At 33.6% G+C, this 13,854-nt stretch overlaps 1 protein-coding gene across 1 annotated transcript in view; it reads right to left on the bottom strand.

Annotated features, from left to right (window-relative positions):
* The window catches only part of LOC144302289 (uncharacterized), a 303,035-nt gene that overhangs the window by 69,867 nt on the left and 219,314 nt on the right, over positions 1-13,854 (bottom strand). The window lies entirely within an intron of this gene.

The following is a 13,854-nucleotide window of genomic DNA, read 5'->3' as shown; positions in this document are numbered from 1 at the left end:
GGGAGAAATTACATTTTTTTTCCAACTGCAAAGGACAGAACCACCAAGAAAAAGTGGAAATTTAGAAGATTCAAATTCATTGTTTTAGAAGCAACTTTATTTTGTCCTTAAAGACAAAATGGAAGGCCTTGAGAGAAAACTCACACTCTTAACTAGAAGGTTGCAAGCAAAGTCTAGTTGATCAGTTAGAAGGAATAAAGCAGGGAGAGGACATGGATGCTAGGTGTTAGCTCTAAATGGCCTTTAGACGGGTTCCTTCTATCTTGAGATTATTACTTCATGACAGGAATGCAACAAAGATAAAATTCCTCTACACCTTAAAAATAATGCAGTTGTGCTGGATCATATTTCTTTTTTGTGGGATGGATGTTTTGTTTGTTTGATTTTCCTCTCTACTTTTTGAGTTTGTGCAAAGATGGTTCAATATGAAACAACCTATTTTAAGGACATTAGATACTATAATTTTATGTTCACCCCTTACTTCCTAAGAAGAGGTGGGGGAAAAGACATTTCTTAGAGAGAGAGAGAGAGAGAGAGAGAGAGAGATGCCTACAGGCGTTACTTAGTTCCCAAAGCTCCCAAGAAATAGAGGTGAGACTATATGTATAAGACACAAAACTATTTGCTTAAGACAGGACACCAGGTCAATGCAGGAAGCAGAAAATACCTCACTTTTGACTCTACTTTAGTATTTTGAGCTCTCATTTCAGCTGTTTCCTAAAAATGTGAACTTTATGTTGATTAATGTTATTTTAAACGTCCCATTATGAGTTCAAAATTATTGGCCTGAAGCTTCAACCCAAAGCATAACAAACAAACAAAAACAAAGACAACTTTTACTGTCCAAAGAAAGAAAATTGTTAAAGAAAACAGATTAGGACTTACAAAACAACAACAAAAAAAAAATCACTGAATTACATATCATATTGATGAAAGACACCACCTTTGCTTTTGTTATTCCATAGTACAAAAAAGCTTTTTCACAAGATTTTTATTTATATTTATTTCAAAAGTTTAGTGAGCTCAATTATTGTTATTTTTATGCTACCAGCTCTGCTTATACTAAGTTTTCAACTTCTGCTGAAAGCTATCATCTGCCCACTGGACTATTGTAACACTCTCCTAAAAACTCCTGAAGTCCAGCTCTTCAATGTCAATGAATGCTAATGGAGAAACACTCTAAATTATAGACTAGGGTAAGTGACTCTGTCCAAGAAGTATGCATGGCATTCCACTAAATACAAGATAGTCAAAATTGCTTAGCCTGATACTAAGATTAACAAGTTAGCAGTAAAATACTTTCTAAAATCTTATCATCTAGTAATTTCTCATACTTTCAAGTCCAATCCTACTGAGCCACTTAATATCACTTTTAAAGAGTCATGTATTTTTCTAGCTTCTTCTGAAAGTCCTTTGCATATCACAAGCTTCATACCTGCTTAACCCATGTTATATGCATGAAACCCAATTTAAACCTAAAGTCTTTTTTAAAAAATTAATTACTTACTTATTTTTAAAGTTTTTATTTTTAACTAATCTCTACACCCAACATGGGACTCAAACTTACAATCACAAGATCAAAAGTTACATGGTCTACCAATTATGCTAGCTAGGTGCCCCCAAATCTAACATCTTCTTATAGGCCTTTCTGGGACTGTTAAATAGGCATGAACTTAGCTTTCTCTTATTTTCATTGTATGTATGATCAATATTATATGTCATTTATTATTTAATTACTTTATACTAGAATCATTTTATATTAATATCAGTGGCTCTTTATCCATCAGGATCCATTCAAGAAAATGCAAAATATACCAAATATTTTAATAAAAATATGATACATTTGGTTATATAAATATTTAGAAGACTGAAAAGGCAAAAGAAGATACAATGAGATAACAAAGAGCTATTGCCTGCAAGAAGTAGCTACAATCTCCATAGATGAGGTTTAAAAAATGGGAAGAGGTGTTTTTATATTTTATTTTTAATGATTTATTTTATTTTATTTTATTTTATTTTATTTTATTTTATTTTATTTTATTTATTTGAGAAAGAAAGAGAGCATGATCAGGGGGAGGGGCAGAGGGAAAGAATCTCAGAGTCCTTGCTGAGCACAGGCCCCTGCATGGGGCTTGATCTCATGCCCTCCAAGATCATTACTTGAACTCAACTCAAGAGTCAGATGCCCAATCTACTGAGCTACCCAGGTGCCCCAAAAGGCAGGAGAAAGTGTTTTTAAGCTGTAACTTGGAAGAGGCTCCCTCAGAGCTGGAGCCCAGACTTCTTTCCAGAGGACACTGACTAGCTATGCTGAGACCTCAGCATCTCAGGGAAAGCTGTGGAGCTGGTGCTCAGATCTTTCAGGAGAGGCAGTATTTCTCAGGGAGCATAATGAGGTTGGTTGTAGAGAGAAGCAAAAACAAAACAAAACAAAACAAAACAAAACCTGAAAATGCTATCAACTGCTACTCACTGCTAGAATAAAGAGTAACTGCTGGGATATGTGGACAGGAAGAGAAAACAGTACATTATGGAACTCAGCTTCTAATATTTCTCTAGCATTCCTTCTTAGCAGAACTATCAGGAGGCAACAGGCAATGTAAGAACATGGCAGTTTTCATAACTAAGTGAAAGCATCACAAAGACAGCATAGAAGGGTAGGATTGTCACTGAGAGACAACATAATGGCCAACATATTTCCCTGAGGTCCTGAGTTCCCAGAGAGCTGAGACCATGTATGGATGTCCTTATTTCTCCTACAGAGTGTATTATAGCACTTCTCATGTAATAGAAAATCAGTAAATAATTTATTTAAAATATGCATGAATCCTTGATTAACCCTGAGCCACAGATATCTCAAAAGTAAAATAAAAAGTATATCAAAGCCTAGAAGTAAAATGTAGAGTGATATAAGATATGTCAAGGATAGCAAATTTTAAATAAAGTTTTACACTTTATTATCTGTTACATTATCTTCAGGAGATCATTCCAGAAATAGTGCAATAAGCCTTTTCTGCTGTTAAGGATACTCTGGTTTTCTAGTTAAAACAGATTCAAAGGGCATTCCAATATCTCACCAAGCCTTTCAGCATTGTTTTGTTTTGTTTTGTTTTTGTTTTTGTTTTTGCAACTTTGAAAATAAAAGAAATATCTCTCAAAATTAAAATAGTATTTTTGGGTAGATAAGATAACTTAGGGGGAGGATAAAGTAGACAAAATATCTTAAGTATAAATATCCAAATTTGGCATTAGCCTTACAAATCACTGTTTATTATAGCAAAGTGAAGGACATATTTGACATCCGAGGCCTTCAAAAAAAGAGACAGTGGGACGGAGACAGAGTAAATAAAAAAATGCGTGTGTGCACATATATACATGGTAGGCATTTGGTATAGAGGTGTTGTGATTGGTAAATTAATGCTTCTAAATTCTTCAAGGAGATCAACATAGAAAACATCTTTAATTTCCTTTACTGACTTTCCATAAACTTTAATAAATAAATCATCAAACAAATCTATATATACAAAAATTGCCAGCAATAAAATAATTGTGAATATTTATTATCTTTTTTTAGTTTTAGTTTTAGTTTTTTAGAGGGAAAAAGATGTGCACGAGAATCTTAAGCAGGTTCCAAGCTCAAAGTGGAGTCCAACATGAGCTCTATCTCATGAACCTGAGATCATGACCTGAACTGATATCAAGAGTCTGATGACACTTAACTGACTGAGCCACCCAGGTGCCCCAATTGTGAAAGTTTATTAAGAATGTAATGCCAGTCACTGAGGCAAATGGTATACATAGTTATTTATTTTGCTTCTCACAGTAACCCTACAATGAAAGTACTGTTCTGTTACTACCCAAATATCTGGTTCATAAAGGTCCTCTGTTAATATTTGTTGAGTGAATAGATACATGAATCACTAAATTTTCCATTTTACTGATAAGATGCTGAGCTATGAAGAAAAAGATTGCTGAATGTTTTTTTATTCAACATGTTCTGAAGATTTTTTTAAAAACCACAAATTAAAAAAACTATTATCAGTTTTTGAGATAAAGTTTTGGTATGATTAAAATAGTAATGTTTAAATTCACATGTACATTGTTGAAATTAGAGAAAATTTTCACTCTGTGAGATAATGCCTCACAGGATCATAGCAATATTCTTTAAATTAACAACAGCAAAATTATAAAAACTTGCATTAGAAAAAAAAAATCAGAAAACCAGTATTTCCTATTTCTTACTTGATCACAACAAAGTACATCTGTTCCCAAAAATAATCTCTGCTTATCTACAAAAAAAAGGAGGTATTATAATAAAACACATATTTCTGTATGTTTTTAAAGGCATTAGGTCAATTTCAAGAGGGCCTTTTTTTTTAAGTCCATTTTCTGACTCCTTATCTCTTCTCTCATTGCTCACTCTATTGCTCTCAGCTACATATGTTAAACTCTTAACTATTCATACAGATCACAAAGTTTACCTCTTTCACAAAAATGTTACAAATAATTCTTCCCCAAATAGGGGTGCTTTCCTTTGCATACTATATAAACTCTGAGTTTTGTGGGGGCACATTATACCATCTGCTTACATAATGGAAAATTGCATTTGAAGTCCAGCTATAAGCCAATTCAATTACTGAATGGCACAAACTATCTTGCAGAAAGAAAAGCAAATCATATATGAAGAAAGTTAACAAAATCCTGAACCTCAAATTAGCTATTTAATTTTATTCCACAATTTCTGGCACTCTATCAAAAATAGCCACACAGAGAAGAATTCAGTGAAAATCAAGAGAAAATAACAATGGAAAGGGACAAGAATTTAGTTTTTTTTAAAATTCAGAGCTACAAAAATGATCATATGTGATTAATACTTAATCAATTAAATGGGATATAACTGGAAATTATAAAAAAGTATTACTCAGAAATTCTAATTTATACATTACTTAAAATATAATGATTTGAACCTCAACACATGATTATAATAGCATATTAGGTCTAGATGAAGAGAGAATTTGGGAAGTGGAAGATAAGACAGTAGAAATATTTGGAAGGAAGCATGGAGAGGCAAAAAATTATGCAGATCAGAAGATAAAGTGGATATAGGGAAGAGGTCATGTATTTGAATTTTAAAAGAGAGAATAGGTTTATAAGTCATGAGTTTTCAAAACTGACAAAAGATATATCAAGCCAAAGATGTGAGGAGTGAATCTTAATCAGGATAGGTACAAAGAAAATCACACCTAGATATATCACAGTAGAATTCTGAAAAAAAAAAAAAAAAAATATATATATATATATATAAAATCTGAAAGCAGCTGAAGAGAAGAAAATTAAAATCATTGTTTTCATCATTTCATCATTTAAATGAAAACAATAAAAATTTTGGGGTGCCTGGGTGGCTTATTCAGTTAAGCATTGGACTCTAGCTTTCAGTTCCAATCATAAACTCAGGGTCGTTAAGAGCAAGCCCTGAACCCCATGTCTGGCTCCACGCTCAGCAGACTGCTTGAGATTCTCTCTATCCCCTTCTACCCTTCCCTCTACCCACACATACACACATTCTGTCTCTCTAAAAATAAATAAATACAATCTTTAAAAAAAATCAGAAGATAGTAGATTATCTTTAATGGGTAAAAGAAAATGCCTGCCCAACTATAATTCTTTACATAATAATAATAATAATTAATAATAATAATAATTCTTTACCTAATGGAAGTATCCCTTAAAAAAATGAAGGTGATATCAAAGATATTTTTCAGGGCAGCCCAGGTGGCTCAGCAGTTTAGTGCCACCTTCAGCCCAGGACCTGATCCTGGGGACCCAGGATCAAGTCTCACTTCAGGATCCCTGCATAGAGCCTGCTTCTCCCTCTGCCTGTGTCTCTGCTTCTCCCCTCTCTCTCTCTCTCTCTCTCTCTGTCTCTCATGAATAAATAAATAAAATCTTTTTTAAAAAGTGCTGACAGTACCTCTTGGCCTCTCTCCCTGAGCTGCTTAAGAAAAAAAAAAAGAAAAAAAAAGATATTTTTCAGACAATGAAGAATTCATCACCAAAAGACTTCACTAAAGGAAATGGCAATAAGATTCATACATCATTACAAAAATAACAGATTAGTCAAAAATGGTATAATTTGTTATTCAAATAAAAATAATGGGAATGTCTATTTTATACAGAAATAAATTTAAAATGATTAAAAACCTAATGTGGAAAAAAAGAAACTTTTTTCAGCTCTGGTCTGATCTCAGGGTCCTGGGATCAAGCCCTGAGTCTGGCTTCTGCAGGAAGTCTCCTTGAGTTTCTCTCTCTCCCTTTCCCTCTGCTCCTCTCCCAACTTGCTTTCTCTCTCAAGCTCTGTCTATAATAAATAAAATCTTTAAAAAAATAAAACCACTGGAAAAAAGACATACTCCTCGATAGAAAAATCAAAATAGTAAATGAAGAGGCAATTCAAAGCAAGAAAATCTGAATAGTCAAAGCAAAGAAACAAAAGAAAAGGAGAAACTAAAATATGCCAAACTTTATGAGATATCAAAGGAATTTAATTTAAAACAATGAGGTACCAGAGCTTTTTGTATTTAGCCAAGATAGAGTAACAGAGGTTGGATTCACTCTTACCCATGTGAAAACAACAACAACAACAAAACAGATAAATATAGGAAATCACAATGTAAAGGACACTAAATATGAGCCAATAAAAGACTCCAAATCCTTAGAGATGAGAGAGAGCAACAGAGATACTCTCTCTAATTGCCCTCATCATTGACATGAGGAAGTTTGTAGGTCTTATTGCAGTGATGAGGAACCTGGATATAGTAATAAAATAATGGTCCTCCAAAGATGTCCACTTCTGATTCCCTTGAAACTGAATATATTACCTTACACGGTATAGACTCTGTATGTGTTGATTAAATCAATAACCTTGATATGGGGAGATTATGCAGGGTTATCTGTATGAGCCCAAACTAATCACATAATTCCTTAAAATCAGGGAAAATTTCCCAGTTCAGTTCAGAGTTAGAGAGAGATGTAACTATAGTAAAATCATTAGAGAAATGGAATTTTGTTAGTGTTAAAGGATGGGCACAATTAAAATAATTGGCCATTCTCTAGAAGCTAGAACAATTAAGGACATGGATTCTCCCCCTGAGCATTTTTAAAGGAACTCAGCCCTGCTTAATCCTTGGTTTTAGCACAGTAAAACCCATATTGAGCTTTTATCCTATAGTACTATAGGATCATAAATTTGTGTTGGATTAAGCCACTAAGTTTGTGGTGATTTGCAACAGTAGCAATAGGGAATTAATATACCAGGAGAAGCCTGGCAGACTTCCTGGGATCCTAGGAAGACCAACGTGGCTGGACTTCCTAGATAGGAGAAAGCTGCATACAGAGATTTCCAGATACCTTAGAGTCACCCTTATACATTCAGATGAGTGCTGATCAATGCATGCATGTAACAGAAATATCTGAGACTCAGGAAGCAGTATTCACAAGGATTGGAGGTAACAATACCCAATACTCAACACAGCTATGAATAGTGCTTGCTCCCATCAGCTAGAATGGAAAAAAATCTATGATTCATGGGACATTAGGTGATTATACAAATGGATCTTACCTTAATAATGGGTAATTAATAGCACTAGAATGAGCCCTGCTCAAAACTGGTATAATATCCTTTGAAATTAGAGGGTAATAAGTTAAATATATATTCTATCTACAGAAGGCATAAAGTAACAAAATGGAAGGGAGAAAATAAATTATAAATAATTTATTGAAAAGCAGACAGAAAATGAGGAAATAGGAAAAATAATAGATGGTGCAAAGAATAAACAAATATTAGCTGACTGATTTAGATGTAACTATGTAAATGATCACATTAAATGCAAATGTCCTACATATCCCAAATAAAAGGTAGAAATTATCATACTGGAAGAAAAAGCAGAACCCAACTATATGATTCCTACAAGAAACACACTTCATATATAAAGACATAATAAATTAAAAGTAAAAGGTTAGGAAAAGTATGCTGGCACTAATTAAGAGAAAGCATTAATATCAGACAGATTAGATTCTACAAAAATGGGATCCCTGGGTGGCGCAACGGTTTAGCACGTGCCTTTGGTCCAGGGTGCGATCCTGGAGACCAGGGATCGAATCCCACGTCGGGCTCCCGGTGCATGGAGCCTGCTTCTCCCTCTGCCTATGTCTCTGCCTCTCTCTCTCTCTCTCTCTGTGTGTCTATCATAAATAAATAAAAATTTAAAAAAAAAGATTCTACAAAAATCGTATTACCAGGAACATAGATTATATAGGTAAATTTATCAAGATGAACTCTAAATAAACACCTATAAAAGAGCTTCCAAATAAATGGAGTTTCCTTTGATGGAAACTCAAGGAGAAATAGACAAACCCACAACTATTGTTGATATTTTAATTCCCCTCTCAGTCATTCATGGAACATATAAACAGAAAATAACAAAATGCTATTGAATCAAATCCAAGAACATATATTAACAAAAATAGGTAATGACCAAGTGAGTTTATGCCATGGATGCAATATTTATTTAGTACTTCAAAGTCAGTCAGTGTATTTAACCCTAGTAAAGCCTAAGAAGAAAAAGCATGGAATAATCCCCAAAATATGCAGAAAATGTTTTTAACAAAATCCAATATAGTCCCCAATGAACACTTTCTGCAAACATAGAATAGAAAATGTGTAAGACAGTTAACTCAGCAGGCCCGAGTTGCTCAAGCCTTACATATTCCCAATTTTCAGGAATGGCCATTAGCCAAGGTCTCAGAATGAGGTCTTGGAATGTTCCAACTGGTAAGAGTGTTTTGAATGCTTATGGCCTTGAACCATACTATACTAGCTAGTTTAGATCATTTGGGCAAACAATGTGATTTATGTGAACACCTGCTTTCCTTCTCAGGGTCTGGAGTTTCAGTAACTATGATCAGTAACGTAGATATTATGTGCTTATATGGTCAACTTCCAATAAAAACTCTGGACATCTAGACTCAGTCAAGCATCCCTAGTAAACAGCACTTTGTATGTATTGTTACAACCCATTACTAGATTAATTAAATGTGTCCTACACAAGAGTTGTGGTGGAGGACTACCAGAAGCTTATCGATGGTTTCCTTCAGACTGTGTCCTATGTGCCTTTTCCCTTTGATGATTTTTCCCTTTGATTATCCTTATACTGTGATAATCTGTAATAGTGAATATAATGACAAGTAAATCACTAATCTTCAGAGTAGTCTTGATGACCTGGACACAGAAGATAACTAATATAACCTTATAAAGAGAATCTCTGAAAAACTTACAGCTAACATCAAGTGACGAGATACTGAATACTTTGCGCTAAGATCAGATACAAGGCAAGGATGTACAGTCTTCTAGTCAATAGCCTAATATAAATTCTGGCTAGTGTAGGAGAAAATAGTAAAAACCAATTCCTTTGTAAAAGAAGTAAAATCTGTCTATTCACTGACATGATTGTCTATAGAGCTCAATACAGTCTACAAAAAAAAGCTATTAAAACTAAAAGATGAGTTCTGCAAGGTTGCAGTATGCATAAATCAACTAAGCACTAGCAAAAAAAAGTTGGAAATTGAAATTCAAAAAATTCTATATATAATAGCATAAAATTTTGAAACACTTTAAAATAAATCTGATAAGATATGCAGAAGATTTGCACACTGAAAACTACCAAACAGTGATGAAAGAAATTAAAGACCCAAATATATGAAGAAATAAACCACGGTCATGAGTCGAAACATTCACTATTACTAAAATATCAATTTTCCCAAAATTTATTTATGGATTCAATGCATTCCCTATTAAAATACCAGCAGTCTTTTCTTTTTTAAAACAAAACAAAACATAAATTGACAAGTCCTTTCTAAAATTAATGAAGAAATATAAAGGATGTAGGAAACTAATCCAGGAAAAAAAAAAAAAAAACTTTGGAAAAAAAAAGTTTCAATGTCATTTTCTGATTTTGCTTTTTATTAAGTATGTCAGTAAAGATAGTTTGATATTGGTTTAAAAATAGATAAACAGGACTCATTAAATGAAAAAGAGAGTCCAGAAATAGACCCATATACATGGATACATGATTTTTGATAAAAATGCAAAAATAATTCAGCAGTAAAAAAAGAATCTGTTCAACAATAATGTTGTAGCTTCTAGGTGTCTATACTGAAGAAGAAGAAGAAGAAGAAGAAGAAGAAGAAGAAGAAGAAGAAGAAGAAGAAGAAGAAGAAGGAGGAGGAGGAGGAGGAGGAGGAGGAGGAGGAGGAGGAGGAGGAGAGGAGGAGGAGGAGGAGGAGAGGAGGAGGAGGAGGAGGAGGGGAGGAGGGGGAGGAGGAGGAGGAGGAAGAAGAACCTTGATTTATTCCTTGCTTCATATATAAATCTAATCTAAAATGGCTCACAGAACTAAGTGTACACTCTAAAACTATAAGATCACAATAATAAAATACTTGAGAAAACTTCTGTAACTTTGTGTTGGAAAGAGTTTTGAGGGTACCTGAGTGGCTCAGTTGGTTAAGCGTCTGCCTGCAGCTCAGGTCATGGTCCCAGGGCCCTGGGATCAAGCTCCACACTGGGCTCCCTGCTCAGTGGGGAGCCTGCTTCTTCCTCTCCTCCCCATCTCTGTCTGTCTTTCAAATAAATGAATAAAATATTTTTTAAAGAGTTTTAAACTTATAAAATAAAACCTGTGATCCATAAAAGAGCAAGGTAAAGACTGACTTCATTAAAATTAAAAACTTTGCTCTCTGAAGGTCACTGTAAAGTGAATGAAAAAGCAAGCCAAAGACTAAAAGAAAACACCTGATCTTCACATATTTTATAAAGAGATTATATTCAAAAAAAGAGATTATATTCAGAACATATAAAGAAACTTCAAAATTCTCATTCATTCTTAATGAATTTGTAAAATGGTAAAATCCATTTGGAAAATAAAGCTTAAACAAAAACCTGCCATATTAGTCAGCCATTTCATTTCTAAGAATTTTCCCCAGCAAAATAAAAGTATACATCCATACAAGATTTGTACATGAATGTTTAGAGCATATTTATAGTAACCAAAAACTGGAAATAACCCAAATGTCTATCAATAGCTAACATGTAAACAAACTGTGGTCTATCCAGACAATGAAATATCTTTCCACAATAAAAGGGGATGAATATTCAGACTACAACAAAGACGAAACTCCAAATAATCAAACTGAGTGAAAGAAGCCAGGCAAGCCCTCTAAATGCATACAGTGTTATTTCATTTGTATACAGTCTTAGAAAATTTCAAGTAAAGTATAAATGGCATAACTGATCAGTGGTTGCCTGGGCATGGTGGTGAGGCACAGGGAAATGAGGAGGGAGGGCATACAGAGTGGCATAAGGAAATGTTTGGGGTGATAAATATATCAGGGTGATTGTTTCATGGCATATTTGTGTGTACGTGTGTATATGTTGTGTGTGTACACATAAACACATATACATTTATATACATATATATTTACCAAAACCTACCAAGTTGTATAATTTTAAAATATGCCATTTATTGTAAGTCAATAATACTTCAGTAATTATGTCAAATTTTTAGAAAATGAAATATTGATGTGTCATCTTACATTCTAAACCAAGTGTCAATAAGCATTTAGAACGATGGGACTGCTCATTGTGGTGAGAATATAAATTGATACAAAAAATGTGGAGAACAACCTGGCAAATTTGACTAAAGTTGCAATTCATGCATACCCTGCCACCCATCAGTTGTACTGATGATTTGCTGCTCAAAATTCTTGCACATATTCACAGGGAGATGTGATATACGAAAATATTTACTTCCATATCGTAATAACAACATTAAAATAAATAAACCATGAATGTAGAGCAAACTATATTGTTTAAAAATTTATGCATTTTTATATACAATTAAAAGCATGCATATGAATGATCTACACAAAATGAATCTAAAGATTCTTCCTGGGGATAAGTGGGAGGGAATTGATTTCAGGGGGATTCTATAAAATCTAGAATCTGCAATATTTCCTTTTTTTTTTTGAATCTGCAATATTTCTAAGTTCTTATTTAAGTAGGTGGTAAATAGATTGGTACCTATGATGTTATTCTCTATGCCTGTATATTTGAAAAATATCTCTAACATATAAGTGAGCAATTCTATATAATTTACAGATATGATTATTGACAATGAGAAGAACTATAGAGTTTACGCAGAGTCACATAAGTAGTAAAGAGAAAGTTCCATGTAGGATTTAAACCTTCCTTCTTCTGGTTCATTTATACCACAGTTTTTATCTAAATTAAAAAGAAAGAGAAAGAGAGAGAAAGAAGCTAATTACTTGCATATCAGATCACATAAAGATAGTAACTTGGTTTCTGCCATCATAAGGCATTAAAATGCCTACTTAGAAAAAAAAAATAAGTGGAAAAGATAAAAGAGCCTGCATAAGCATACTCTGGTACTTGGGTATTGTAAACGTGATAGAACAACATAACCTACGTAAGCATGAACCGCCAGGAGCTTATGGGAGCAAGAAAAGGGAATATGGGACACATAGGTAATAATAAAGATATTTGATTTTAAAAATGAGGAAAGACATAATTAAACAAAGGAGACTTCCATGGCACTATGCAGAAATATTTCAAAGGAACATATAACAGTTAAAACATTCCCTTGTGCCGCTGCCAAAAATTAAATAATTTTTAAAAGTCCATATCTGTAAAGTGTTGATGGTATTTGCTAAAATGGACTTATATGCACTCATGCATATGCAGATATTTATATGTGCATAATATTAATAAACATAAAATACAAAGCTATAACATAAAACATATATCATTTAGCTAAGCATGATCTTAGGTTGAACAAATTTAGTTTTTGACACAAATGTCATTACAAAAGCGGTCACATTATTTGATAAAGTTTGTAAACTTCAGCTAAATCTTGATCACCAGATATATTCAGTTCAGATATTAACAATTAGAGGAACATGCTCTGAAATGCTGACTTTAATTGTCACTATTTATTTCTTTGATATGGATAAATTATTAGGAATTATTTATTCAAGATGTATTCATTATCAGTAAACATAGTTTAACATAGGTGGGTGCCAGGTACTACCCAAGCATTGCTGATAGAGAGATGCACCTGCATGTAATGACAAATATTGAGTGGATTATCAAAATACACTCCTTTGAATGCTGTAACAGGAGTATCTTTAAAATGTTTCTGAGATAGGAGAGGAAGACAGGTCAGGAGAGTCAGCAAGACTTCGCAGATATCAATATAAATAAATGGAATAATGCCTGGGAAGGTATTTTTCAAGACTGAAGATTTTTATCACTTAGGATATTATTACTTGTTATTATAAATCTCCCCCCTTCAATCCTCAATAAAAAGGACATTTCACAGCATGATGAAACTTTGTACATAAAAGCGTTCAAATATTTCATGAACTGCCAAACCTCATAATCTTTTTTATACAATTTTATTTTTTTAATTTTTAATTTTTATTTATTTATTCATGAGAAACACACACACAGAGGCAGAGACACAGGCAGAGGGAGAAGCAGGCTCCATGCAGGGAGCCTGACCTGGGACTCGATCCTGGTACTCCAGGATCATGCCCTAGCCGATCGCAGATGCACTCAACCACTGAGCCCCCAGGCATCCCAAGCTCATAATCTTTTCAAACATTTATTTTTTTCTAGAAAAAAAAAATACTCATAAGTAAACATCAGATCTATAAGTGAAAATACAGTTAATACTTTACCAAGGACAGTTTCTGCACAATTCACTGCCTAACCAGCATATG

The sequence above is a fragment of the Canis aureus genome, chromosome 31, assembly GCF_053574225.1.
Source record: "Canis aureus isolate CA01 chromosome 31, VMU_Caureus_v.1.0, whole genome shotgun sequence".
Classification (NCBI taxonomy): domain Eukaryota; kingdom Metazoa; phylum Chordata; class Mammalia; order Carnivora; family Canidae; genus Canis; species Canis aureus.
The sequence above is the reverse complement of the archived record's forward strand: the minus strand, read 5'-3'. Positions and strand labels throughout refer to the sequence as shown.